Source organism: Trachinotus anak, unplaced genomic scaffold, assembly GCF_046630095.1.
Source record: "Trachinotus anak isolate AG129_WGS33_773 ecotype Australia unplaced genomic scaffold, CSIRO_AGI_Tana_v1 ptg000039l, whole genome shotgun sequence".
Taxonomy (NCBI): domain Eukaryota; kingdom Metazoa; phylum Chordata; class Actinopteri; order Carangiformes; family Carangidae; genus Trachinotus; species Trachinotus anak.
The window spans coordinates 3042986-3070000 of NW_027273890.1; the positions used below are offsets into that span (position 1 = coordinate 3042986).

A 27015-nucleotide genomic window follows, 5' to 3' on the forward strand; every position below is an offset into this window, starting at 1 on the left:
CTCTCTCTCTCTCTCTCTCTCTCTCTCTCTCTCTCTCCCCATGGTCTTTTGGCACTGATTATGAGCAGAAGATAGATGGACAGATGAAGCCGTTTCTGCTTGGACATCAATTCCACAGCAGACTTTGAGGGTGTTGGGGAGCTCGGCACAAGAACACACGAGCATCTATACTGTTCATGTGAGTATTAATATTTCTTGAGTCATGTTCTTAATGAAAATATACATGATTGCAGGTGTTTTAGATACGAGATCACAGTGTAAACCCCACATCTCTGACATGAAGTACATATCATATGTCATCCAAACTTACCACACACACACACTAAAGCAATCAGTGTGTGATCATGTGACAGAAAATACACCAACACTGTAGATTTTTCTGTGAGTGAACTGATACCTGATAAAGGCTTTAGTCATTTGTTACCAATTTGTCTGTCTGTCTCACATTACACATCTCCCTTTGATCCACTCTGTGTGTATATATATATATATATATATATATATATATATATATTGACCATGGATTATGTTTTCTATTTATTAATGTTGGAAATGTTAGTTTACATATTTGGCAACTCGCAAATAGGTACATACTGAATGCTTCATTAAGATGTTGACAGACAATTTCTGCCAAAACAGCTGAGTTTGTGCTTGTATTGACCTCTGCAACATTATGAAACTTTAAAATTAAAAATCATGTTCTGGTTTCATACAGAATATAATGACTTCAGATAACTGGCTATAACCAAAGTGCTTTTGTTGCGTAAACCACAGACAGGACTGTGGACTTTGTGCACCCACCTTCCACCCCAACCAACCCCCATCCTGGTGACTCCACTGCCATTAATAAATAAAGTTTATTCATTTATTAAAAAAAGAAAGAAAGAAAAGAAAAACAAAATCCAGTCAGCGAATGTTGTCACAATGACATCACTAAGACGACACTTTAGTAGAACATACAGAAAACAGGAAACAAAGATAACATGACAGAAAACCCCGCCATCGAGGTTTAGAGCCTCCTGTCTGATGGCAAAAGCTCGGGGGTGTTACTCAACTACCAAATAGAGTTTCAAGTTACAGCCGGACCCCCTTTGAGATGTCAGCCATAGAGGAGAGGTCATTGTAGCCCTGGTGCATGTAAACTATAGCAAAACAAGGCGTGGCTCTGCTGCTCACCCAGCGTTTTACCTGTGCGTTCACAAAAATCTTCCCCCAGTTTATTCATTATATTTTATTCATCCATTCATTCTATATGCATTTATTTGAACCATATTGTTAGTTACTTAAGCAATTACAACAAGTTTAGTTTTCAGTGACTCATTATTATCAAGGACCACAACTGCCATAAATGAATAGTGAAATAACTGAGATGTTACTACAGACGTGAATGTGTTTAATCTCTCTAACGACAGCTGTCAGGGTTTTACACCAGTTGAGCCTTTGTGCGCTGACAGACAACTTCTACACAGACTGCCTCCTGTTCCATCATCCATCAAACCACCTCTGCTGCTGACTGTATGAAAATAGTCCATATCAAATTAGTAGAATCATTTGCAGCCAAACAGAAATGTAATTACGTCCTCCTCTCTGTCCCTCAAGGGCAAGAGCTCAGTTCAGGGATGTGAAACTCAATTACACCACAAGGAGCAGAGGAATAATCTGGGAGACAGGGAACGAGGGAGATGAAGAAAGAGGCAGACAGGGCGGCAGATGGACAGACAAACAGAGCGAGACAGAGAGGCAGTGTGGGTGAGAGAGCAGCAGAAACAGAAAGGTGAGAGAAAGACAGACAAAGAGACAGAGAGAAGTACTGAGCCACTCTTCTGCTGCCAATCAGTGACTCTCTGAGCTTCAGATCTAATCGAGGTGACTCATCTGTGTTAGTGCTCTGGAAAAAAATGTCCCAATAGACATATTTATTGAAGCTGAGGAAAACCACTTAACGGTCCCAAGATGAGGGAAGGTTGTAGTACAGCTGTGTAGTTCATGAGCAGCTCATTTCATTTCTGAGCCGCATGGTGATGGTAGATCTGCTGTGTGCAGAATGTAATGATGCAAAGGGAATGGTAAACAAAGGCAGGTGAGCGAAAGGCCAGAGAGAGGAGGGAGAGAGCTGGACAGGGAGGAGGGGGAGGAGGAGGTCGGGAGACAATGAAGGGGAATTATGCATCATTAAAACAGGACTAAACAAGATTTGTATGCAAATACACCTGTCTGGGCTGAAATTGTGCAGCAGGGTTTCAACAGACAACAACAGCCCTGCTCCACTGTTCGAGCTGCTGTTGATTTCATAAGTGGGAAATCTCGTCGCTGAGAAATGTCAGTTCCAGCCAAACGTCAGTTTTCACTCAGACTGAGGTTTCATTTGAAAAGTAGCAAGGTGACCTGCTGCAGCTTTAAACTTTGTGACATTTAAATGACTCAAATTTAATATGAAAACAAACTAATGCAAAACTTTTAATGGAATCAGCTGCAAATACGCATGCAGCTGTATTAAGATATGGAAATGTGTGAGTAAACATTTACACTTCATGCATCTTTACTATCAGACATAAAAAATACTACTACTACCAATACTACCACCACTACTACTACTACTAGGTGGGTTAAAGGGGCTATTTGTATGTTTTCTTTGCCCCCAAATGTTTCTTGCAGAGCACTTGGTGCCGATTGTTGCTTGACAAGAGCTTCAGCCATCATTGTGCTTACAAGACAAGAGGTTATAATACGTCCTCTGAGCAGCGCTACGTCTTCAGGGCTGATTGGAGGCTTCAGTAGAAGAGAAGATGTGATAGAGACAAGGCATTAGCGTTGCTTTCACCACTGGAGACAGCTGTTTGTGAGTGATGGAGTAAAGTTTGATGCTGAACTCACAACATTTCTTTTAGGCTGATAAGTAAACAGCTGTTAATGCTAACGTTAGCTACGTAGCAATAGTAAAACTTACAAATAGCTCCTTTAAGATGATTCTAGCCAGATGTCCAGCTGGATGGTTTATATTGGGGAAAGATCACAGAGAGGTTTAACACACACACACAAAGAAATACCACAATGATTTGAATAATGAAATATAATGTGTGGATTAACATTTAACTGAAACCATGATTTAATTAGCCTAAAACGAAGCGGTTTTCTTGCCTAAATCTCGCAATATCTCGCTGCATTCTCTCAAAATCTCTGGGTTTGAACATAATCCAGCCGGGATTACGTTTCCCTTCACAACATAAGCGAGGAAAACTGTTTTGTAATATATAAACACAATGGCTGGAAGATGCGGTTGAACAAGTGATTTCGAGAAACACACATGTGCGTGTGTGTGTGTGTGTGTTTCTGTTTTAAATTGCTGGTTGCTCTCCACTGGGGCACGTAGTTAAAACTAAAGCCCTCAGGATGCTTCTTCCTCATTAATTGGCAGCTCTAAGTGGGCATACACTCCCTCTGATGACCACACACACACACACACACACACACACACACACACACACACAACACAGCATACCAAAGCAACTAGCAATTGCACATAAGAAATCATAAAATAAGACAATTTAGCAGAAAGCACAGTGATATTGCAAACACAGAAACACATGTGTGAGCACATATCAAGGTATCACACACACACACACACACACACACACACACACACACACACACACACACACACACACACATACATGCAACCTTTGCCTCCTCAGCAGACACATCCGACATGGCTGCGGCCGCTTGCTCAGCTGCAAAATACTGTGTTTAATAATTCAGGACCTACTGCTCAGCTCTGCACCACGCCTCGCCTCGCACTCTGGCTGAGTTCACCCTGCAGGAAACCCTACTGGGATTCATCCTCTATCCCTCCCTTCTTCTCCCCTTGTTCCCTCCTGCCTCCCTGTTTTTAACCTCCCTCCTTCTGTCCTCTTTTCCCTCTTTGTCCCTCCTGTGGGTGTCCCAGTTGGTCCCCGCTGTCCCTGCTTGTTGTCTAAAAGAGAAATCCTTCCTTTTCTTTCATCCCCCTGTGCTCTGTCTCTCTCTCTTGTCCTCTTTGCTGCAGTTGTCTTCATCCTCTCGTTCATCTCCCTCCTTAATCCCACTTTAGTTTTACCGTTAATCATCCTTCCTCACTCCCTCCCTTCCTCCCTCCCTATCTATTTGGATCCCTTTCATTTCACTCCTTAATTTGTCTCCTCTGCCCCACACCAACCTCACTCACCTTTACATTTCTTTTTTCTTACATTAACACCACTATATTCCTGCCCCCCACACTTACATTGGCACCTCCCTCCTGGGCTCCCTCACCTCTTCACTCAATCGGCCCTGTCCCCCCACAGGAGCCCGTCAGTATTGATCTGCATTCGGGCAGAACTGCAGTCGACGGATGGGTTCAGAGAGGAAGGTGCCAGCTGAGAGTGGTTTTGCCCACTGGGGACTCGGCAGGGTTTGTGTGGAGATTAAGCCAGGACACACACACGGCTGACTGGACTAATGCTTCGTATACACCCGCAGGTTTTAAAGAGCTTCATCCTGGAAACGTTTTAACAGATTAGGAAACTTCCAGTGGAGGTCAAGGATTTTCCTAAAACAACATTTTACTTCAGGGATTCTCATTCTGCACAAATATCAAGAGAGAAGTGTCATCAGTTGACTAAGGCACTAATGTGTTTGGTGAAGCCATAACACACGGGTGCATACACAGGGTTCACCAGTGATCACAGCTCTGAACATAATGCTTAACAGTCTGTCTGAAATCACAGTTTTGCAAAACCCAACAGAGTCATAAATGGGTTGTGTTGGTTCCAACGACATCTCTACGGACTATTCATTTTCTCCTAATGCCCTCACAGCAGGGAGAATTACTGTGATGCAGTCGTTTAACAATATCTTGTGGAAAACAATATGACAGTGCTATGAGGAAATTCATTAGAAGCAGACAAAATATCCTGTCAAGGTCTCTGGCTGCTGCTGCAGTGTTTCTGCTGCGTCTCAGTGACTGCCAGTGCTGTTGTTAAGTTAGTTTTGATGGATGGATTGTGTGACAGAAGGATTTGTCTTTAGGAAACTGACCATGACTTCATGAGTTTTCTCTGGTTTCTACAGTAATTTACAGTCTGAGTCTGAGTGTGATAACAGCCAATGGCTCCATATAACAAGAGCATACATATACAGTATATACAAAATAACACCGCCTGTATCCTGCCTCCTAAAAGTGAAGGATAATTCTTCTCATTACAATATAACATAAACAACATCTAATTGAATCCCTGTGGATATTACTCTATGTACAGTAAGTATTCTAGTCTAACAATCTGTGTTTATCTGTGTATGGGAGTCATTGCAATAAAAAAAGAAAAAGGACGAAACTGAAAATTGACTGAATCTGAAAATGAGACTGAGCTGACTCTTCAGAAGACGTCTCAACTCTCAAACATCAAAGGAGCTCATTATAAATGACATTTAGTGAATCTCATTTGATGTATTTCTTTCTTTTTTGCGGCAAAAATACCATCGTTAAACGGCCACATGAACTAAAACATGCACAGACTTTCAAACCTTTTCAAAATGTTTTCTGTACCTGCTCCAAATCGGTGTTACTGTTCTGGCTATGAATCCTCAAAAATACAATCCCTCACTAAAATGCACTTGTTAGAGCCCAACCCTTCGCCAACACCGAGCAAGTTTCCAACTGGCAAAACTGCACCTTTCAGAATGGTCTTTTATTTTTTTTCTTATTGTTTGTGTTTTCGTTGCCAACTTGAACATTCGCTGCCAGCGCTGGACCACTCGAGTGCAGAATAACAGTTGACAACAAACCAAAATATTAGAAATGGTGGAAATTTCAGAATCAGATCTCCACTTAAAATCTTACCAGCTGGTGCTTGTGCAAATCGTCGCTTGACAACTACAATCCAAGTCTGTTACGGCATGTTTGTTCTCTGCATTACATTGTGCTGGATGCAGCGTTAGGTTTAGAAAATGACCTGCCTCACACACAACATATGGTCAAAGTCTAGCCTGGCAAAAAACAAGGACCTTGAGATGTAGTGGCAGCTCCAGTCGTAGGTGCTGAATCTCCAGGTTGGTGGTAGGTTGGATCAACAGTAGAGACTAAGCTGCTGTGGTTGTTTTGCCCCTAACTGTAACCACCAATCACAGAGCGCCGCTCCGATAGATCCAACCGAGAATTAACCACACTGCACCTGACCCAGCACATGCAGGTGCACAGCATAGCGCTCACTGTGCTAAATCCCCAAGAATCAGAAGATTTCCTTTTTAGGTTCTTGCAAGAATCTGTATCATATCTGGAGATTTTTTGATATGACATCTTACAATGCTGTGATCGGAGCGTGTCCAGTCCAGATTTCATCATGAATGCGACATGGTTTGAAATATCTGGGCAAACACATCTCCAGATTCTGGGGTGTTGTGTGCAGTAGTTCACCTTTGCATTTGATGTTGTGTATCATTGAACTTTTCATCTCCAGTGTGTATATGTGTCGCTCGTCCTCTGTTCATTTCCTACAGTGTGGAAATGTGTGCATTTGACTTTTCTGAATCAAGTCATGTAGGCTGTGGTTTTGGCAGAAGGTTTATACTGGGGCGTGGGGGTGGGACATTTAACTGTTTAGAGCACCCACTGACAGAAACATAAATCAGCACATCTGGCTCCAGTGTAAATATGACAATGGGCCTTGAGTTGAAAATGATTTTTAAACGTCTGCAGCCCTAGAGATGCTCGAAACCACCAGTTCAAACATCGGCTTCGAGTTTGTTCATCTGTGTCACATTGTGTGTTTCTGCCCACAGAGCAGGAGACTTGAGAAACAGTAAACAAGACAGAGCAGTGTAACATTTACAGCAGCTACTGTTTATGGAGGATCATCCCAGCAGGACAGACACCAGCTCAACCAGACTCAGACCAAGCTGACTTTTTTCACTTTTCTGTGGTCAGAGCTGACAAATACGAAACGTTTCAATGCATTTGATTTAGCTTTCATGCATCATTATTACTATATATAAAAATGTGAATAATAACAATAAGAAAAGAAATGAAAATTGCTGCTGTGCCTTTCAGCACCACAGAGCCGCGCAGAGAGAGAGAGAGATGCTGTTTATTTCAGTGGAACGCTTGCTGATAGAGAGAGAGAGAGACCACTTTACTAATTCACCCTCCTGTGAGGAATAAGTAAACCTTCGTATTCCTGAGTGCTCGGATTCACTGTTTTATTGTCTCTTTTACAAAGGCCAGAAGGAAAACCAAGTCTTTTGTGCCTCAAAGGAAGGAATTTGATCATTTTCCGCATGATCCATGATGATGCAGATGGAGAAAAATCAAATTTCATGGCAAAAATGGCAAATTGTCAATATTTTGGAGACCTCTCAAAACTTCACAAATCATGTTTTCATGGCAGCTCGTGTCTTATTAAGAGGCTTCCCTGTAGTTCACACCCTGTGGATGTATATGAGCAGCAGCCGTCCTCCATCGGTGTTTACAGTCACTGTAGCTGTGCACTTAATGAGCTTGATCTGAAAAACACATTTACAGGCAAAGTGAGGAGCATAACGTGTGAGTGACGTCAGAGCCGTATCAGCTGGGTTAGACAATCTGAAGCACATCTGACCTGTTTACATTAGTTGCATCATTATTTGACTTTATTTATGTCTCTGTTTTAGATTCCTTCACAAAAAGCATGGAAACATATCAAATCTTTTTTTTTTCAATATTCAAAGTTACACAAGCCTTTCTGTTTGTGCTTCATTTGAATACCTGTACTCATCGGCCGTTATACCCTTATCCCCATTTAATTTTAGCCAGTATGGTGTTGTGAGTGCTTCCTCTGGGCACGTCACGCTCTGGCTGCCAGGAGCACAACATAACCTCCCCACTGTTTACTGTTTACCTGACTAATTTTTTTGCTTTGATATATTCAAAGACTTGCTGGGGTCCCTGGCAGGAGCACAGTGGGCAGTAATTAGCAGAAATCCTGCCAAAACCAGACAGCTGCGGTGGTTAACTCTGACCAGCTGTTTAACACTGTGGCGTGGCTGGAAACCAATATCTGCACAACTGCTCTGACCCATAGACTGTAAATAAAACCTGCTTTCTATCTATTGACCATCAGGGGGAGACGCCGCTGGTTGCAGAAAGTCAATGGGAAAATGTCTCTACTTCTCACTTGATTTATTACCTTTGTAAATGTTTTCCTAATGAGTTTATGGTCTCAATCTCTAGTTTCAAGTCTTCTTCAATACTACATGATGTTCATTTTTAAATTATGGTCCACTTAGAGGAAAACAGTCGATAAAGCAGGGGATGCATTAGGGCGTGTGATTAGCTGCGACCAGAAACTATCTCTGCTGATACTACCACACCTGAAAAAAGCACATACATGCATGACTGTTCATGTACACTGGGAATGTGCCACAGTGTAAACAGGAAGAAGACTGTATTCTCTGCAGTTGGTTAGCTGCAGAAAATACTGTGGATGAGGAACAGCAAAGGCGTTAAAATGCAGAATTTAGCTGCAACTGCTAGCAAAGACAACAAGGTCAGTAACGCCAGTAATTTACATTTACCACTGACGTGATCGATAAGATCCAATCAGGGAGCGACAGTGGGCGTCTAAGTCATCATTTCCAAAGGTCTCCAGCTTTGCCCATCCAGACTACAACTAGTTTTCAAATTAAAACGGGGCCAGAAGTGTTTCCAAAAGTCTTTAGGCGCTCTTAAACTCCAGTGTGGACGCCAGCGAAGGAGATGTGTTTTAAATCTAAGGTGTGGATGTAGCCTCTCACTCTGTGAATCATTACAAATAGAGAAAGATCTGCAAACTTGTGTTTGTCGGATTCAAGTTGAAGTTGTTTAATTATCACCCTGAGAACAGAAATGCCCAAACGGTTGTTTACTGAACTTATCGATTCACAGTCATTTAGAAACATTGTCAGTTTATTCAGCTTCAATTTCTATGTTTTATGTATTTCAGTGGACAAAAGAAATCCCATCCACTCCTCTGTGTCTCACTGTGTCACAGTATTCAGTGTGTGCTGTAGGTCTCTGTCTCTCTGACCTTGAGGAGGTGCTGATTCAGACATAAATAAGCAGCGGATTTCAGCACGCAGACAACTCCAGGACAGAAAAAGGGGAAAGTGAGAGAGAGTTTGACAACAGAGTGATATGTGTGTGTGTGTACATTTTTTCTGCATGTGATTTCTTTTAAACATGTGCATCCTTGGCTGCATAAATGTGTATGGTATAGAAAGACGAGAGACCGAGGCAGGGAGTGTGTTGTTTGTGTGTACGAATGCATCAATGCTACACAAAGTCAGAGAGCCGGTCTCCTGCGCTGCTCTGACCACATCAAACTCCCCCCACAGTTTAATAATGAGCTCAGTGGAGACTGTTCTGCATAATCAAACTGAAACACATACAGACAGAGATGCCTGGAAACACTCACACGAGTGGGCACGCAATAATACACACACTCACACACACACACACACACACACACACACACATACACAAAGATAATGTGGGCACTTATTAGGAAGTCAGGCTGTCAAACACCAATTACTGTGATGTTTGTCATCAGAGGCATCAAATCACAAGAGATGAAATAAATATTCGACCTTTTAGCTTTTTCTGTTTACAGATCTCATCATGCAGCCGCAGCCGCCCAGTAACAGAGACAGAGCTACAGCTCATACTCTAGACACCTGCCCCACCTAAATCTCTATTTTAAATCTGTGTGACGGGATTTTGCAAAATTTTCCTCAGTGTACCACAGATTCGGTGGAAGATTTATGTAAAATCTGAGACTTTAACTGTAACTGTCAGTGTTTCTTGTTGGTAAGTCAATCAAACAACTATGACACAAAATGTCATTAAAGAGAAGCACAATTATCCCAAAGAGACACAAAAACCACCACAAAGAAAAGCAACATGAACACAAAGAGATACAGAACGCCTTTATACAACGTGTATCTCTCAGTCTGCGTCTTGCTCCTGTGTAGGTAGGGTGGGGGGCCTTTTACATATTAGTGCTCAGGTGCCCATAATCTGTCCATGCATGTCTGGTAACTACTTTGTGAAGAGGGGACGATTTAATGGTCTCGCGTTTTCTTTCTCAGCCTCTGTCTCGTCGCTGCTCTCTCATTATGATGCTGTGCAACACAAACAAACCTGAAAACCAAACCACACAGCTGCTAATTGGTGACATCAGAGTCACAGCGATTCATAAATCACAGCCTCTACCTTTTCTGCAACCTAATTAAATCTTTCCAGCCTGGCGAGCAGGCACTAGTTAGTTGAAGGGACAAGAAGAAGCCGAGGATGAAATGCTTTTTGGTTTACCAAACGTGACATCGAGGATGTTATGTGGCTGCAAATATTACCCAGGCATTACATTTAATCAACACTTTAACCATCCCTGGGACGTCATGGTTCACAGGGAACCAGCTGATTATGGTGCAAACACTCTCCCCCTGATCTCCTGATCTGGAAACGGAGTATGCATGTATTATGTCAGTGGGTAACATAAAGGGATAAACAGTGTTTTTATGTGAAGTGCTTCTGCATATCAGTTATTTACCTTGTGGTTTGTGTGTATTCACTGTATATAGCTCTGTCTGGTTATACATCCTACTAAAAGAGGGGGATTAGGAGTTTCTGGACGCACTCTGTGACAAGCATTCGTGTCATGGCAGCGGGCCTCCTGTTTCATCATCATTCACCGTGGCAACAACAGCACAGAAGGCGCTGATACGCTTCTCAGTTGGAAAAAATGTGTGATGTATTGGACTCAGTGGTGATTGGTAGCTAAGGGAAGTCCTTGAAGCAGTTGGAACAATTTTTCCTTAAGAGAGGATTTTAGCTGTTTTTTTGGGGGGAAGACGAAACTGAAAACTGCTCTTCCTTTCAGGAATTAATCTGCGGGTGATCTTCGAGGAATCGTGTTTACTGCGAGCTAACCCACAGCTGCAGCCTAGTTTCACTCATTCAAACAGCTCCGCGCCCAATACACAGTTTCATCTTGCTTAAAAATGAATGAGGTTTGAGTCATGACCAGCAACTACTTCCATCTATTTAGATTCTGTGCTGTCGCTTTCTATTATAGTAAACAGCAAAGGACAGGCGACAGATAAGAGTGGTGTGTTTGGCTGGGAACACTGGCACTAATTTAACCACCACTGAACAGAAGATTAGGCCAATTCCGTTGCATCAGCATTAGATGTGATCCAACAAATCAAAATCTATCCATCTGTAAAAAATAAGTCAGTGAGAGGCGCAGTTTGGCCAAAGCAAATCATTTAATTAGCTCTACTATGGCTGGTGATGAGTAGCTCGCAGTATTAAAAATACATGTGTGTGTCACATGACATCTTTAGCAAAAATGCTCCTGAATTCTCACCACTTTCTACTGATTTCTGGTTCCAGGTGACGTCTCAGCTTAATGTTTCCTGCAGAAGGTGACATTATAAATCATCCATCCATCCATTATCTATACTGCTTAGCTGAACCAGGTCGCGGGGGGGCTGGAGCCAATCCCAGCTGACACTGGGTGAGGGCTGGGTACACCCTGAACAGGTCGGCAGTCTATGACAGGGCTGACATATAGAGACAAACAGCCATTCACACTCACATTTGTACCTACGGGCAATTTAGCGTCACCAGTTAACCTAACGTGCACGTCTTTGGACTGTGGGAGGAAATTGGAGAACCCGGAGGGAACCCGCGCAGACACAGGGAGAACATGCAAACTCCACACAGAAAGGCCCCCAAGCCCAGGGTTCGAGTCGCTGTGAGGCTAACCGCTGCACCACCGTGCCACCATCATTATAAATCAGCATTTAGTAAATATAGATTTGGTGTTTAGGAACAAGAAAGGCAGATGCATCTGTCAGGCATCTACAGCTAGACACAGTTATAACAGCGGCTGTGACAGCGATATGTTGTGATCGTTTATCAGATGTGTCGTTCAGATACTCAGGGAAGGAGCTACACCGGCAGCAGCATTCAGAACAAAAGATAGATTTTTGCTCCAGTTTTAGCAGAATGCTGTTGATCTCTAAACTAAGGTAAAAGAGACAGACGGGATTGTCATCCAATTGTTAGCTGTCAGCTACACCGATTACACTTTGTTCACCAGGCTGGTTACTGCTTTCCCATGTGTGCGACTAGGACTGGTGACAATGTGAGTCAGTACCAACAACACTGAAGGAGCAAAGACAATAAAAATCACAACTGAAGCTGATCAGCAGAGGAGCAGGAAGTCACACACATGACGGGTTAGTAATTATCGAGGTGTGCCGATCATCTCACACTTAATGAACAACACTTCCAGTGACACAGTGAGCTATTTGTGCTCTGATCTTGAAAATTGGCCCTGGTATCACGTAGTGTGTGTCTGTGCTGAGGCAGCTACTGTATATACAGTATGTGCTTTCAGGGACACAGCTGTGCAGAGAGTGGAGGCACCAGATGAGGAGAACAGACAGTTTGAATTTCATCTGAGATCTTTTTACACCCGAGACACACTGGATGTGTGTCGTGTGAATCGTGGCTGATCTGCTGTGTGTGTTCACACTGGCTCTGTCTAGTTTGCAGGATACTTCAATGTTGGATTTCACCTCATTTTTAATCAGATCAAATTTATTTTTGACAGAAAATGCCTCTAAGACACCACTGTCTTCACATACAGCTGCTAAGATGGTTAAAAATATATATTTATATTTTTTCATGTTATAACATGTTCAGATTCGGCCTAGACACAGAGACTACAGTGGAAGGTGTCAGTTTTGTGTAATATTGCTGGCATGATGACAACATGACTGTCGATGGGTCTTTTCTTTTTTTACATCAGGATGCGAACGTCATTGTTGAAAAATCGGTGAGATGCTGAACTTCAAGATCCTGTAACACAAGAAACGTGCGTCTTACGCAGGAAGTGTGTCCGCTCTAATCCGCTGACATGGGAGCCGTGATGAAAACCAAGACTTTACGCAACCGCCACACACACGACGCCTCAATCGTGTCTCTGGTCTTCCTGTTTCATTCAGGTGAGCTGACAACCTACGACACAGATCATCTGAGAGGCCAGAGACGCCTCTTATAAAGCAGTGCCATGGAGTGAAGATAGGCCAGACATTAACTGACTGTAAATCGCTCGCCAGCGTCTGTGAAGCCATTGGTACGAGATCTGTGCCTTCACACATTCACCTACAGAACATGACGAGTGTCTTAGTTCAGCTTGATCTGTTCATTCAGTCAAACATCTGAGTCACTGTTATAAAAGACTACGGAGACTGTTCAGGGAAAATCTATTTCTGTTTTATCAGCTAGCATCATTTTTTTAAGACAGACTTACACACACACACACACACACGCACACACGGACACACACACACACACACACAGGCTGTCAGGCATAATCTAAGTAGCCTTGGCTGTATCACAGAGTGGCTGAAAATTGAGTGCAAATTAGTTTGTCTCGTCTGTGTGTGTCCGTGTGTGTGTGTGTCCGTGTGTGTGTGTGTGTGTGTGTGTGTGTGTATGTGTGTGTGGGACTGACATGCTCGTAACCGTGTCCTGCTACTTGGGGGATTCAGACAGATCAAGACAAAACACTTGCGACCTCCCGGGTTCAAATTGCAGCAAAGATGTAATCCAGGAAGAAATCAATAGGATTCACCTGAGCTGCACCGGTTCGCTTAAAGCAGGCGTCACACACTGCATGGATTGTGCTATAAATCTAAACTTAGCCTAATTGCTGCTTAGTTGTCTGACAACCACGCTCTCTCTGTCTTTCATCCTGCCTCCTCTGTCTGACTGCGGCTGACTGGGTTGAGCGCAGAGGAGGGTTTGTTTGTGTTTATACCAACCTAGCATGAGTGGGAGCTGGGTGTCTGTCTGCTCAGTGCTCATAAGAGGATACTATGATTCAGTGGTGGAGGAAACAAATGATCCCAGAGCTGACAAAAGGAACTTGTGTAAACTGTGGATGATCACAGGGAGTGTGCATTTAGCGGCAGCATGTGCAGGCAACATTTACCCTTTGTTTTCCCTCCAAACCTGAATCGAACACGTCCACAGGAACGTTTTATTGTTAAGGAATGATTAACAGCCTGCAAGCTAACAGTGAAGGTCAGGATGCAGCTGTTTTTACTGTCCATTTATTGAATCATTGAACTATTGAACCATCATTATCTAACTGAATATACCATAAAACTTCAATTAATAGCCCAGGCTTTAATTTGCTTCAGTTACTGAATTCAACCGACCTAACACTGCGCTAAAACTCCAAGAAACTGGAGATATTCTTTTTAGGTTCTTGTAAGAATCTGGATCATATCTGGAGATTCTTTGATATGACATCGTACAATGCTGTGATCGGAGCGTGTCCAGTCCAGATTTCATCATGTATGGGTCATAGTTTGAAATATCTGGGCAGCTACATCTCTGGATTCTGGGGAGTTTTGTGCAGTGTATATATGGGACAGGCGTCTACATGGGACAGGCCTCACATCTTTGTACAGCAAAGATGGTAAATACTATCAAATTGATTAAATCAGTATGAATATTACTCGTATAGGCTATCAAATAACGTTATGAATCATTCATTTGATCGAGCTCTGAGAGGCAGCGCATCTAGGTCAACCCAGAGAGAGAGAGAGAGAGAGAGAGAGAGAGAGAGAGAGAGATCCATATCAGCCTACCTTAGAAAGGTTGAAAGCTGAAGGTTACCATAGTTATTTAAACCTTTATTTGAATGAGCAAATTTGATAAGTGACAGTTTAAATTTCACGTTGTACCTTTTTCTCTTCGTCGCCGTGGTTTTTGAACGTGAGCGTCGTTCACTCTTACAATACATCCAAAGAAAAGGGCGTCAATTTGAGACCTGTCACTTGACAAAAAGTGTAGCCAGACCAGGCCAGTAAAAGGGACGCAGCGTTTACCTGGAGTTTTATGTTATGTACATATAACTGGACTTTTCCAACAGAAACAACAACAGGGCCAAACTCCTATCCCCGTTTCTGTAAGTGTAGAAATGTAGAGCCGGGTTCTGCCTCCCGTCACCAGCTCTGGTTCAGCTGCTCTGCTCGGTGGCGAGATAAGCGATAATCTCTTTTCCCTTTTTTCTTCTTTGCCATTTTGAACTCTATCACTCCTTCACATCTCCCCCTCACTATCTGCTGTCACTCATCCCTCTTCTTATTCTCTACTTGACTCCACTCCCTGGCCATCCTCTCACCCTCCCTCTGCTTTACCCTCCCTCCCTGCGCCCACGTCTGCCTCACCTCTGTCTTTGTTAAGCCTCTGTTGATGAAAACCTGAAAGGTGTAACCCTGTTTGTGAGCACACAGACAGAGCAACAGATGCGGACATTGGTTTCGCCAATTATACCTCGTTGCTGTCCAAAAAGATGAAGGGGTGAAAATTACCCTGTGGAATGAAGATAGATGACATATCCATTCTGCTTTCAGCTCCTCACCCCCTTATAGCCCTTCACTGACAAGTTCCATCAGCTCAACAGTATAGGGCTCAATAAAACATTCCCACATTAAGGGGGAAAATTAGGCTTTCCCAGTCCCTTCTCCCTGAGGCCAACCTGGCCAGAATATATTCTGTTCCCAAGTAACAAATTGCAGCACGAGGAAGCCCAGGCCTCTTGGTAATGGATCCGTTGCAAGCATCAGTTTACCATTGATCACAGAGGAGCTAGCTGTTGGCTGCTCTGGGAGTTTCATTGCCTGGTCTTTTGTGTTACTTTACTGCATGAGGCAAGAAGAGCCAGCGGTGGAGCCTCGAAACAGTCATAGAATAAAAGGAGAACAGTAGAACGTGGGAATGAAGTTAAATGTGACTGTTTTCTGATTTGTGATGAGTTGCAGTGAGCTCTCTGATTTGCTGGTGACTTGAATGCAGTGACTGCCGCAGTGATGATGACAGTGAAGGCACCGTAGAGCGGAAACAGCTGGATATGGATTTAAGAGGCAGCCCTACTCCGGTTAACATCCTGAAAAGATCATTTGTCATGTTGCAGTACTCGTGATAACTCTTGACTCGACAATATTTGCGTCTGCGTTCAAGGGAAATTATCCTCATTTCACACATCAGGGTGAGTTTATCACAGTTGTGGAGAAGCTTTGTCAAATCTGAGAAAACAACTCTGAGGATGATGTCATCCGTTTTTATAGCCATATGGCCAGTAGGTTGGTGTGTCCACAACTTTGGTTCAGACCAAGATCAACAACTAGTGAAAGAATTGCTGTGAAATGTTGTGCTAATGTTCATGGTCCACAGAGGATGTATCCTAATGACTCTGGTTTCCTCTAGCGCCACCACAGGGTTAACTTTTTTCACCTTTTAGTCACGAAATGTCCCAACAACTGTGTGTGATAAAATGTGGTGCAGACTTGTAGCATCCCCAGAGGATGAATTGTAATAACATTCATCTAACACCACCAGCAGGTCCATGCAAATGTCTTGGCTGAGCTTTGGGTTTAATGCTAATGGCAGTTAGCAATGCATGCTAACATGTTAAACTAAGGTGGTTACTTTTTTAAAATTTATTTGCTAATCATCAGCATGTTAGCATTGTAATTGTAGCATGCTGATGTTAGCATTTAGCTCAGAGCAGCACTGCACCTCTTGCTTAAAGGTAAACCTGCATTAAGTTGGATTATGGGAAGTGTAGTTCTCGGAGCTTTGCCCATTCAAAAGAGTGAAAGTGAGGATATATTGGCCTCTGCTTCTTTGATTTTGACCGGTCTTTGTTTTTTTAAGACTGTGGCATTGTACCTCTCTCAGCTCCCCCAAGCACAATACAAAATGACTGATTTGCTCCTTTCTACTTTATTATGTTTCCAAGTGCACATTGACAAAACGTTTGCTTTTTGTTATAAATTTGAGCAGAAAATAATGTAATATTTCTGAACCTTCACAACAGTAGTGCACCACTGTAGTCAAAGTTTTAAAATGGACTCCTCTCAGCTGTTAACTAGCCCACATGGGCTTGACTACAACACTGCTGACTTCTGTGCTACAGCACGATTAATTGAGCTGCTGTAAATATTTAATGACATTCACAAGACTGTTCCTCTCATGTATACATCACATGCAACAGCACCAGAGTGATGATAGAAGACACAAAGACCAGGGGGTGAAAACACAGAAACTGTGGGGTCCACATACACACCGTCACACCAATTACTACCCAAAATTCATTGTGTCTCCCAGTCAAAATCCTTCACACTGCTTGGGCTGCATTTGCATTTGGAGACTACAGCAACAGAAATCGTAGCACATAATATACATTTTCAGAAGGTCCTTCAATTTGAGACTGTCGGGATCTTAAGACCTCAAAACGGAGCAGGTACAACATTACAACCACACTGAGTGACAAACACATACACACACAGGCACTCAGACGCAGACATTCTCTTCTGACATTTATATCTGATCACACCGCACCACCTCACTTCTTTGGCTCATCAGTGAAGAGTAAAAATAGTCAAGTGGTGCTGACTGATAGAAGATGGTGTGAGGAGAGTATGGAGCCTGGAGAGGCTGTCCTATAATTATGCTGCAGATGGAGAGTTTCTGACAAGCCAAGCAAGTAAACACATAAAACACTCCATACCTTCTGATCAAAATGCCCACCCAGAGTTCCAGGCACATGAAGAGCAAGGTAAAGAGGGTGTGAGAGAAGTGCTTCAAAAACAATGTGCGAACCCATACTTGCGGTGAAACATAGCAGTCAGCGTTGTTTCTGAGAATATTCAGAGCGGCCGTGCTTTCATATCGTCCAACAGATTTACTGATATCATTTGTCTTCATAGTATTTCAAATTAAAATGCAAAGAGAGACAGATGATGGACAGCAAAGGTCTTGAGCTGGAATCAAACAGATTTCAAATTTTAGATAACTTTGCCTTGCACCTTGTCTGGTCAATTTTGGAGCATTACTGCAGAGATGTAGGATGTCTTTACTGGCATCATCGTTAAAGCTGCAGCAAGTGACTTTGGGTGTTGGCAGTACCAGCTGGTTGGTACAAGTAACCTATAAACAATACACATAAATACCATAATACACACTGCACACACAAATTTCAACCCAAATGTCCGATGAGAACAAAATGGGGGGATGAAGATGTAGAAAACAGATATTTTTTTACAACTTATTGAGCCATTGTTGAGCTAATTTCTGTCTGCCTGGAGAGCTTATTTTTCACCCATAGGTTGCAAACTTTATCTTTCTGTGCTCATAAAAGTTTTCAAGTTCTTACACAAGAAATGAATGTGCACATGTTAAATATCTACCATTGAAAAGGGAGAATGGATGAGCTTGTCTGTTTCAGCCTCACTTCCTGATTTGAGCCAGTATTGGTCTGGTTGCATTAACATCACGTACGCAAATAAAACCTACAATCGACCTTAGAGTGCGAGAAATGAATGATTTGAACAGCTGCTGCAGATTCACTTCGGCACATTAGCTACGTCAAAACCAGGAAGAAGCTGTGACATCTGACCGTCTGCGATACACGAAAATCCGTACGAGGCTGAGCAGCGACGCTGAGGTGAAAACACTGGTAACGCCTGAATCCTAAAGTAAACAAAAAGGTTTAGCAACATTACAAAAATGTTTGCAAGAATTTTTCAGTTTGAGTTTTTTTTAGGTTCAATTTCTCTAAACATTTTCTATACATGAGAAAAAAAAGAAATACACAAATTTCCACGTTCAAAGAGGAGAAATTGAAAAAAGTGTGAGATTCACGCTGCATCAGCTAAGATTTGCACAACCTACATGTGTCTGCGTGTGTGTCTATTTCAGCATTCATAATTTACTTAGTTTAATCACAAGATCCCACTGACGCTTGAAGCTGTGCAACAAACCCTGTATGACCACATGGTATCCACTAAACATCAAGGGTTTTCAGCACCGCTCAGGTGTACACAGACACACACTTTGAAGTCTGACAGATGCAGCTCAACATTATTCTTACGCTATACCATTCATACCATTTACAGATATATCCACAGAATGATCATTAGTGCAAAATGACCGATTTCTGCTTCAATAAATGAAACTCTCAATTTCCATGATTCAACCACCCTGGAAGTAACAGTGAGCTCGATCATTTAATCTCTTTGAGAATTGCCTGTGGTGGTGGCACAGGTGAGAAAGAAGGAGGCTATTTTTAATTATAGCATGATATATAAACACAGTATTATAAGTCTGTACCAAAAGAATATTTAATTTCCCATATTGCATCAGCTCAAACAAACTAATCCTGGAAGAAAATGTGCTCATAAGCCAACTCAATCAAATCAACCACCTTGTGTATTTCCACAACATTCATACACAGATGCATCATCTGTGGAAACTTCAGACTTGACTAAAACCTAAAGAAAGCCACTGTAGAGCTGCTGATTGTCTCTTCATATCTGTAGTCTGCCTAACTTGCTCTATAGTCCCACAGCCCAAAATAAGCAAATCTAAATGTATGTATGCCATGTAGTACTGGAAGTAAATAATCATAAACACAAAATTTTATAAAAAACAGAAGTCTGCTTAATTACTCGTCCCGGCATGGCCATGAGCCACGGATGGATGCAGGAGAATGAACAAGCCTCTTAGAGAAGAAGAGAAATGGGTGTTGTCGTTAAAAGGGAAACATTAAGACTGTGATTTATAGCTGTGACATTACCCTCCGCCTTATAAAGATTTCATAACTACAGAACAAGGGCCCGAGCACACGCACGCACACACACAGTGTGATACACACAGACTCATGCACACACACGCACCAAAGCAAACACCCAGTGGACACTTCAGTCACTAATGATTAAAATTAGTGTGTGTGTGACTGTGGGTAATATCTTAAATTAATAAAATCCTTGAAGATGGGTGAGAGCTGATGCAAATGTACGAGACTGCTCCTTTATTTGTTATTAAATTCAGGAAGCTCGGCTCTCTATCCAAATGTTTGCAAATACTTCTGACTCTACTTTAAGAAAATATATTCATATCTTCAACCTACGTCATTCGCTGACATGTGAGGATGGCACGTCTATATGTGTGTGTGTGTGTGTGTGTGTGTGTCTGTTCGCGAGATTTGTCTGTGTCCTCTCGGTGCAGGAGGAAGGGAAATGTGACTGAAGCATCTGGTGTGAGAAACCGAGAGCGCTGAAGAAAACCTCACTGCTGAGCTCGGAGGAGCTTCAGAGAGTGTAAATAGCAGGGGATCTGTTTATTGTGACAGTGTTGTACCACGCAGTTATAATGCAGTACCACTGCGCTGCATTATGAGTTTAGATTACGGAGATCCACGGAAACTCACAAGTGCAGCTGAATCAAAAGTCTTAATGCGTTAAAATCTACAACAGTTAATCACAGCTGTGCTGCAATTATGTTTTCACTTATTCTGATTCTGTAACAGCAGCTTTTAGTTACAAAGACAACATGAGTTAATAGGAGTGGATATCTGGTAAGAATATTACCTCTGCAGTGCATTTATCAGGTAGTAAGGAGCACAACAAGCGCTGGAACAAATCTATAGTTGCAGCAAAACCATGATTAATGTTGTTTTTTCACACAGTGAGTTTGGTTCGAGTAGTCTTTAGGAAAATTATGATACATTGGTTTCTTTAAGCTCTGGTTCATTTTGTTTTTAACATAACCTCTTACATATGAACCAAGAGGAATAAACAGTAAACAAGTGATATGTAGCTATGTATCATTGGACAGTCTTGGTGTCTGTCATCCAGCATGTTCCCAGGGCAGTTACGTCATGCAGCACTTGTGTTTTATGAATCTTCACTCGTGTCGCAAAGTGCTCGCAAAGAAATAAAAGGCTGCACCTGAACCATAAATAAAGATGGAGAGACAGAGGAGGATGAAAGGAGGTTGTACAATAATATTACAAAGGCTCTGAACAGATTCCATCAGCAGATGGATTTAACAGTTGCTCAGCTTTTCAATTCATGCAAAAATCTAAATAATTTTACAATCACAAAATACTGTGGTTGTTCTTCTTTGCTCTCACACGTGAAAAAAACTGGAGCGGAGTTTGCCTGAAAGAGGATCAGGACCCTGTGTTTCAAGCTGTTTCAGCCTTCGTGTACTGAATCACTGCACAGATGTACCAGAGTTTGTTTGAACCACACTAAACTGTTTATGTGTGAAAACACCCTCTGATTATTTCTCATAATCTGGAGGTTTCACAGTTTTAATTACACAGTTGGGTTTTTTTTACATATAGAATTTACACAATCTGTCTCCTCTTAAACAAAGAGAGCAGGAGTTGTGGAGAGCAGCAGCTACGCACAGCAGCCAACACCTCAGTAACCCCCCTCTATTTCTGACAGGTCAAAGTACCCTTGTCCTCATTCTGTCAACAGTAAGGCACTACACGGTGATGCCTCATGCTGCTGCAGCCCCTAAATCTTACTCCAACTGGCTGCCATTCATTATATAATTGCTAGTAAATGGCAAATACAGTCTTCGCACATGCCATCAAATCATGGGTTGTAAAAGACTCCTCTTCGCCACACAATTCGTACATATACAGCAAAGAATGAGACGTTTAACCACTAAAGATTAACATACCAGCAAAATGTGACTGCATGACCCCATTGTGCTTCACTATTCTACATTGTCTTCTGTTAAAAAAACCAAAGCTATCTGAGGAATGACAGTGTTGGTCATTCAACACTGAGCAGGTTATGTAGGGGAAACTCTCAGAATGCATTCTGTAGAGTTATCGGTGAAAAGAGCATCTGTGATTTGATCTGCCATGTTTATAACTTGTGTGTCTGCGATTTGTGTTCAGAACGCAGGGATTCAGGGCCAATTATCCACTGCAAATTCCTGGCTCATCTGATAATAGCAATCCAGCTTGAATACACATCTTTTAACATAATGACGGGTTCCTCTTCTGGCAGATGGTAGATAAGTGGAGGGGAAGCTCATGACATTTTACATCCGCACTTAAAAGCAGTAATTGAGGGAAAACACCACAGTCCTTAAAATGATCCTTTTAGAATTACATGCAAAATATATAAAATTTACCTTATGGTTATTTGTTGACTGATCTTTAGAGGTTGTCGTCCATTGTGAGTTTGCTGCTTTAGGTTGAAGTGTTGACATCCGAGCCATAACTATCACTCTGTGTCAGACAGAGGTGTGTTGAGAGGACGAGACAAACTGCCACTGAAGCACTTGCAATGTAAGATGCATGTAATGATGTATGATGTGTTTGGTCCAACTCCTTGAAAGTTATGCACAAAAACTTGTCACACTGCAGTTTAATAAAACAGCATCAAACACCTTTAAGTAATAATATCAACCTTCATGTGCCCATCAACTAGTGGTGACACCCAAAGCTTCGAGTTTGTGTCATAAAAATATCTCCATGTATGAGAGGGCAGGGCCATCACCTAAATTTGTAAAAAAAAAAAAATCATGAGGAAAGTCCAAACTGAGTCTCAATAAAAGTTGCATAACTGCATAATGGTCTGACTGAAAATTAATTGGAGGAATAGTTACGTTTTCACATTCAAAATTACATTGGGCACTTTAAATTTGGTAACTGATAAATGTAAAGTTGCTATGAAATATCTATTTTAAAAAGAGAGAATGAAATTTCCTCAAACTTCAGCTCCTCACATTTCTGTCTGTGAAGTCACGTAAAATATGATTGTGAGGTAAGAATGAAACTTGTACGACATCAGTCAGGTTTTATCCTGCGCTGCATAACAAATCTGGTAAAAACTAATGAAATGTAAATTAAAATGAGTCTCGTTAAATGTCTGTATATCAAATTTGCTTCTGACAAACCTGCATCATGGAAAGCCACGCTGCTTTGGCTACGATAGTATCTGCTCAGAGTGCATTAGCTGCTGACAGTGGCAGGTGGAGAAACACCACTAATGTACTGTTGCTCATTTCTGTACCTCAGCAGTCAGGCAGCGATGAAAATAGACTCAGAATAATGAAGTAAACAAGCATCACAACTTAGAGGAAAATGATGTTTGCAGGGGAAATTCAGAGTTTTGCTTGTAATCTGCCAAGACACTGGTATACATACAAAAAACTCAGACTGTTTGTCTCACACACACACTTACATGCCAAAAGGTGCACAACACACACATATGTCCTAGTGCTCGGCCTGGTGAACACAAGTATTATTGATCATGATGATCAGCACCCAAAAACCAGCTGCTAAGCTCGTACTTTCTTCCCTGTATGTTTCTCTATGTACGTGTACATTTGCGTTGCAACAGTGCATTGAATGCTGGCAGGTCTGTGCTTCATGCAAGAAAATATTACAAATGCCACAATAATTCACTCGTTTAGTGATATTTCTATCATTCACAGGGATAACCAACAGACTGAAATAAAAAGGCTACAGACAAAAAAAGCACAAAAACCAAATAAATAAACCTACTCTTTGTGTGATAATGGGAATAGCACAACAGGAAGTAGATTATTTGGATTTCTAAATCTGACACTATACAGCCTGGCACTTCTTCCCTGCTGGCAACTTGGTATTTTACCAGTAAAAATAGACAGCACACAGAGGGAAGGGAAAACAAATGAATAAATGATTGTGTTTTCTACCCTGACACAGACAGAAGGTGGGGGCGAGGGTGGGGTTGGGTGTACAAATGAGGTGGAGGGAGAGAGGGAAGGAAAAAAAGACGATGGCGAGAGGAAGCTGAAGAAGGAGGAGGCTTGGATGGAGAGGAAGAAAGGAGGGGAAAGTAGGTGAGGAGGAGGGACTGGGGAAGAAAAGCGCAGAGTGAGGTAGAACTGGAGCAAGAGATGGAGAGGGTTGGGAGTGGGGGGGTTATTGGTACGGCTGTGTTTCTGCAGCGGCTGCCCCAATATGATGAATGGCCTGCAGATACCACTGTACAGCTGAATGCAAACATCTCCAGTGTGTACACGGTGCCTCCTGTGATTCATCATTTGTTTTTTCGCCCTGCCTCTGTTATTCTTTCAGATCGAGCAAATGAGACAGTGAAGGTCAGCAAACGCATCTCTAACGACCACCAGTGAATCCTGACCAGGTTACAGCACTTTACCACAGTCTTGAAAGGAGTGTCATAGAAAGATGATTATCCTACGACTTGTCATAGTTACAAACACACACACATTCATTCTTGTCAAGCGTAGTCTGTCCTTATTCGTGGTGTGAACAGCAATCTGTTTAAAGGCTGGTCTTATTCTTTATTTTGCTTGTTAATAACAACAAACCAAACCCAACAATACATTATAGTCTCTCAGGATTTTCCATACCCTCAGGTTTGTTTTGCTCCTTTTGAAAGCTTAAAAGTAATCTCCTGAAACAGCTGGACACTGTAGTTTTTATCAAACCAGTAACAAATTAATACACATTTAAATATCAAATGGAAGACAACAACAACAACAATAAAAAAATTACCCTCTCGTGGTTTTGTATGTCTCTGCCAACCAGCCAAGTTGCAGAAAATATCAAAATGTCACAATCTTCCCTTCCTAAGTTACAGCGTTGAACAATGGCCATAACTGCTTTTGGAGAACATTATGATGTCACAGTGAAGTTGACCTTTGACCATTTGGATATAAAATGTTATAACTCCATCATTTTATCCTAATAGACATTTGTGTTAAATTGTCTCATAATTACATTATGAATTTGTGACCTTGACCTAAGACCTTTGACCTTTGACAACCAAATTCTAATCTGTGAGTCAAAATGACTGTTTGTGCCAGATGTTCCCTCTGGGCATTCCTGATATTCCTGATATTGCATACACAAGAACGTGAGGTCACCACGATCTTGAACTTTTACCTTTTCCCACCAAAATGTAATCACTTCATCTTTGAGTCCAAGTGAATGTTTGTGCCAAATTTGAAGAAATTCCCTCATGGTGGTCTTGAGATATGACAAAAGGCCAAACACATATTTTGTGAGGTCACAGTGAGCTTGAACTTTGACCTCTGACCAACAAATTTAAGTCAGTTCATCTTTGAGTTCAAATTCTTTTGTTTGTGCCAAATTGAAAAATTCTTTCAAGACATTACTGAGACACACATAATAAAAATCTGAACTGAAACACTGAAGTAGTAAAATATCCATCAAGGCCCAACATGACTAATCTTTCCCCAGCAAAGCAAGGAGCTGTGTGGTTATACAAGATATAAATAAATGTAAATAGAAATAGAAATACTTCTATTAGGTCTGGTATAACTTCATGGTGCAGAGGTAATGTGCATGGAGGGACAGTCCCTGAACTGGGTCATGTTTGACCGGAGACGACCAGAGTTTGAACCTGTGATAGCCGTCTGGTCCGAGCCGAACAAGGGTGTTATTGTGTTATTGCCCTCATCACGTGTCACATATGTGGTTTTAGTGTGAAAGTTGTATCACAGAGCCAAGTTTTTATACATTCGCCGGCTCAGCTCCTTCTGCAGCTACAAAGTCGAGGCTCAAATAGATAAAGTGATGGTTTATTTATAACTATGGTGTGCTTTTACTTTATGTATCTGGGTTAAATCACTGTAATTACAGCTCTGCTGCACAGACAGAGCAAACAAGTGACACAGAAAGAGAGAAAAAGAGAAGGAAAAATAATCAAGTCTTTCCTTCTTTCTTTCTTTCTTTCTTTCTTTCTTTCTTTCTTTCTTTCTTCTTCCATCAATGGCCTAATTTCAACTTTCCAATTTTTCATTTCCTGCTGTCTCACCCTAACTTTCTCCATCTTCGTCTTCACAGTCTCCTTATTACTTTCTTTCTCTTTTGTGCTCCCCTAGTATCTGCCCTGTCTTTACTGTACTTCTTCATCCTTTCCCTCCGATTTTGCTCTGACACTTTCTTTCTCACTCTCAGCTTTATAATATCCCTCCTGCTCCCTCCCTCTGGTACTCCCTCCGAGCACAATCTTCTCTTCTTCTTGCTCAAACATTAAATGGTTGCTGGCAGTGCCACTGATTGATCATGTGGCAGCCTATTAGTCCACAGGCCAGCTCCAATAGCCTGCATCTAGAGGGCCTGCAAGGCAATCTGAAAATCATCCTTGTTGGTGTGCAGCCCATTGGTCACTCTGAATATGGAACAGCTCTTCCCCTGGCTGCTTAGCAAGCATAATACAAATGCATCACATGAACACAATGCAGACATCCACTCATACCTGATAATGAAACAATATCTGTTCACCTGGGCTGGGATTTCTCATGAGAAACAAAAGGTTGAAAAAAACACAAATGTAAAATTCTTATTCTTCAGCACAGCTGGAGGCCAAGCAACCAAGTGCAAAGAGACTCCAATGAAATACAGTGTAAACTGAAGGAAATCTGTATTTCTTCTGTTTCTTTTATCTGAGCTTCTGCTTTTCAAGATGTGGCTGAAAAACAGTAAATAAGACCGTTATACCGTGGTCACAAAAACTCCTCTTTTCTGATTGGATGGCAGGTGTCTGTTAAAATGATACATCATAGGGTCCAGTCAATCAGTGGCTGTTAACCACGGTTCAACCACATATACACAGACTCAGAGGAGCCCTGTGGACTTTTTGACCACTAGTAGCGCTACAGAGCAAAGGCTTTTATGAGTCGGTCCCTGTTTTGTTTGTTCTTGTGACACAGTCCAGTGGTTTCACACTGTTGCTCTGATGCATCGGCGGCAATATCACAAGCAGTGATGAGGGGAAGAGGAGAACAGCAAGGGAGTAGACTATCCTGTAAAAAAAAAAGCCTATGGGTGGACTTATGCAGCAGGTTATTATGGCCCATAGTCATTTTGTTGCTAGGCAACGTCTAGTGGCCATTGTAATTATGACAGGAGCAAAGGAAAAAGTCCAGTGACAGAGCGACAAAGTCCAAGTTACCAGGAGGTTGTAACTGTTCGACAAAGCTAACCACGTTGTTATTATTGTAACCATGACAACAAAGATCATTTCATCTTAAGAAAGTACTTATTTAACCCAAACAATGATCTTTTCCTGAACCTAACCAAGCCGTGACCAATTATCACTGTAACGAAGGCG

The 27015-nt window shown here is 41.9% G+C and overlaps 1 protein-coding gene and 1 long non-coding RNA gene across 3 annotated transcripts in view; one reads left to right on the forward strand and one right to left on the reverse strand.

Annotated features, from left to right (window-relative positions):
* On the forward strand, positions 1-25301 carry LOC139614934 (uncharacterized). Of its 2 annotated transcripts, XR_011687182.1 has the most exons (5): positions 1-178; positions 1413-1515; positions 1600-1774; positions 12846-13041; positions 23991-25301. It is a non-coding gene; the product is annotated as an uncharacterized lncRNA (long non-coding RNA). The 2 variants fall into 2 exon arrangements; XR_011687183.1 differs by lacking the exons at positions 1413-1515; positions 1600-1774.
* The window catches only part of LOC139614931 (transmembrane protein 163a-like), a 53799-nt gene that overhangs the window by 16580 nt on the left and 10204 nt on the right, over positions 1-27015 (reverse strand). The window lies entirely within an intron of this gene.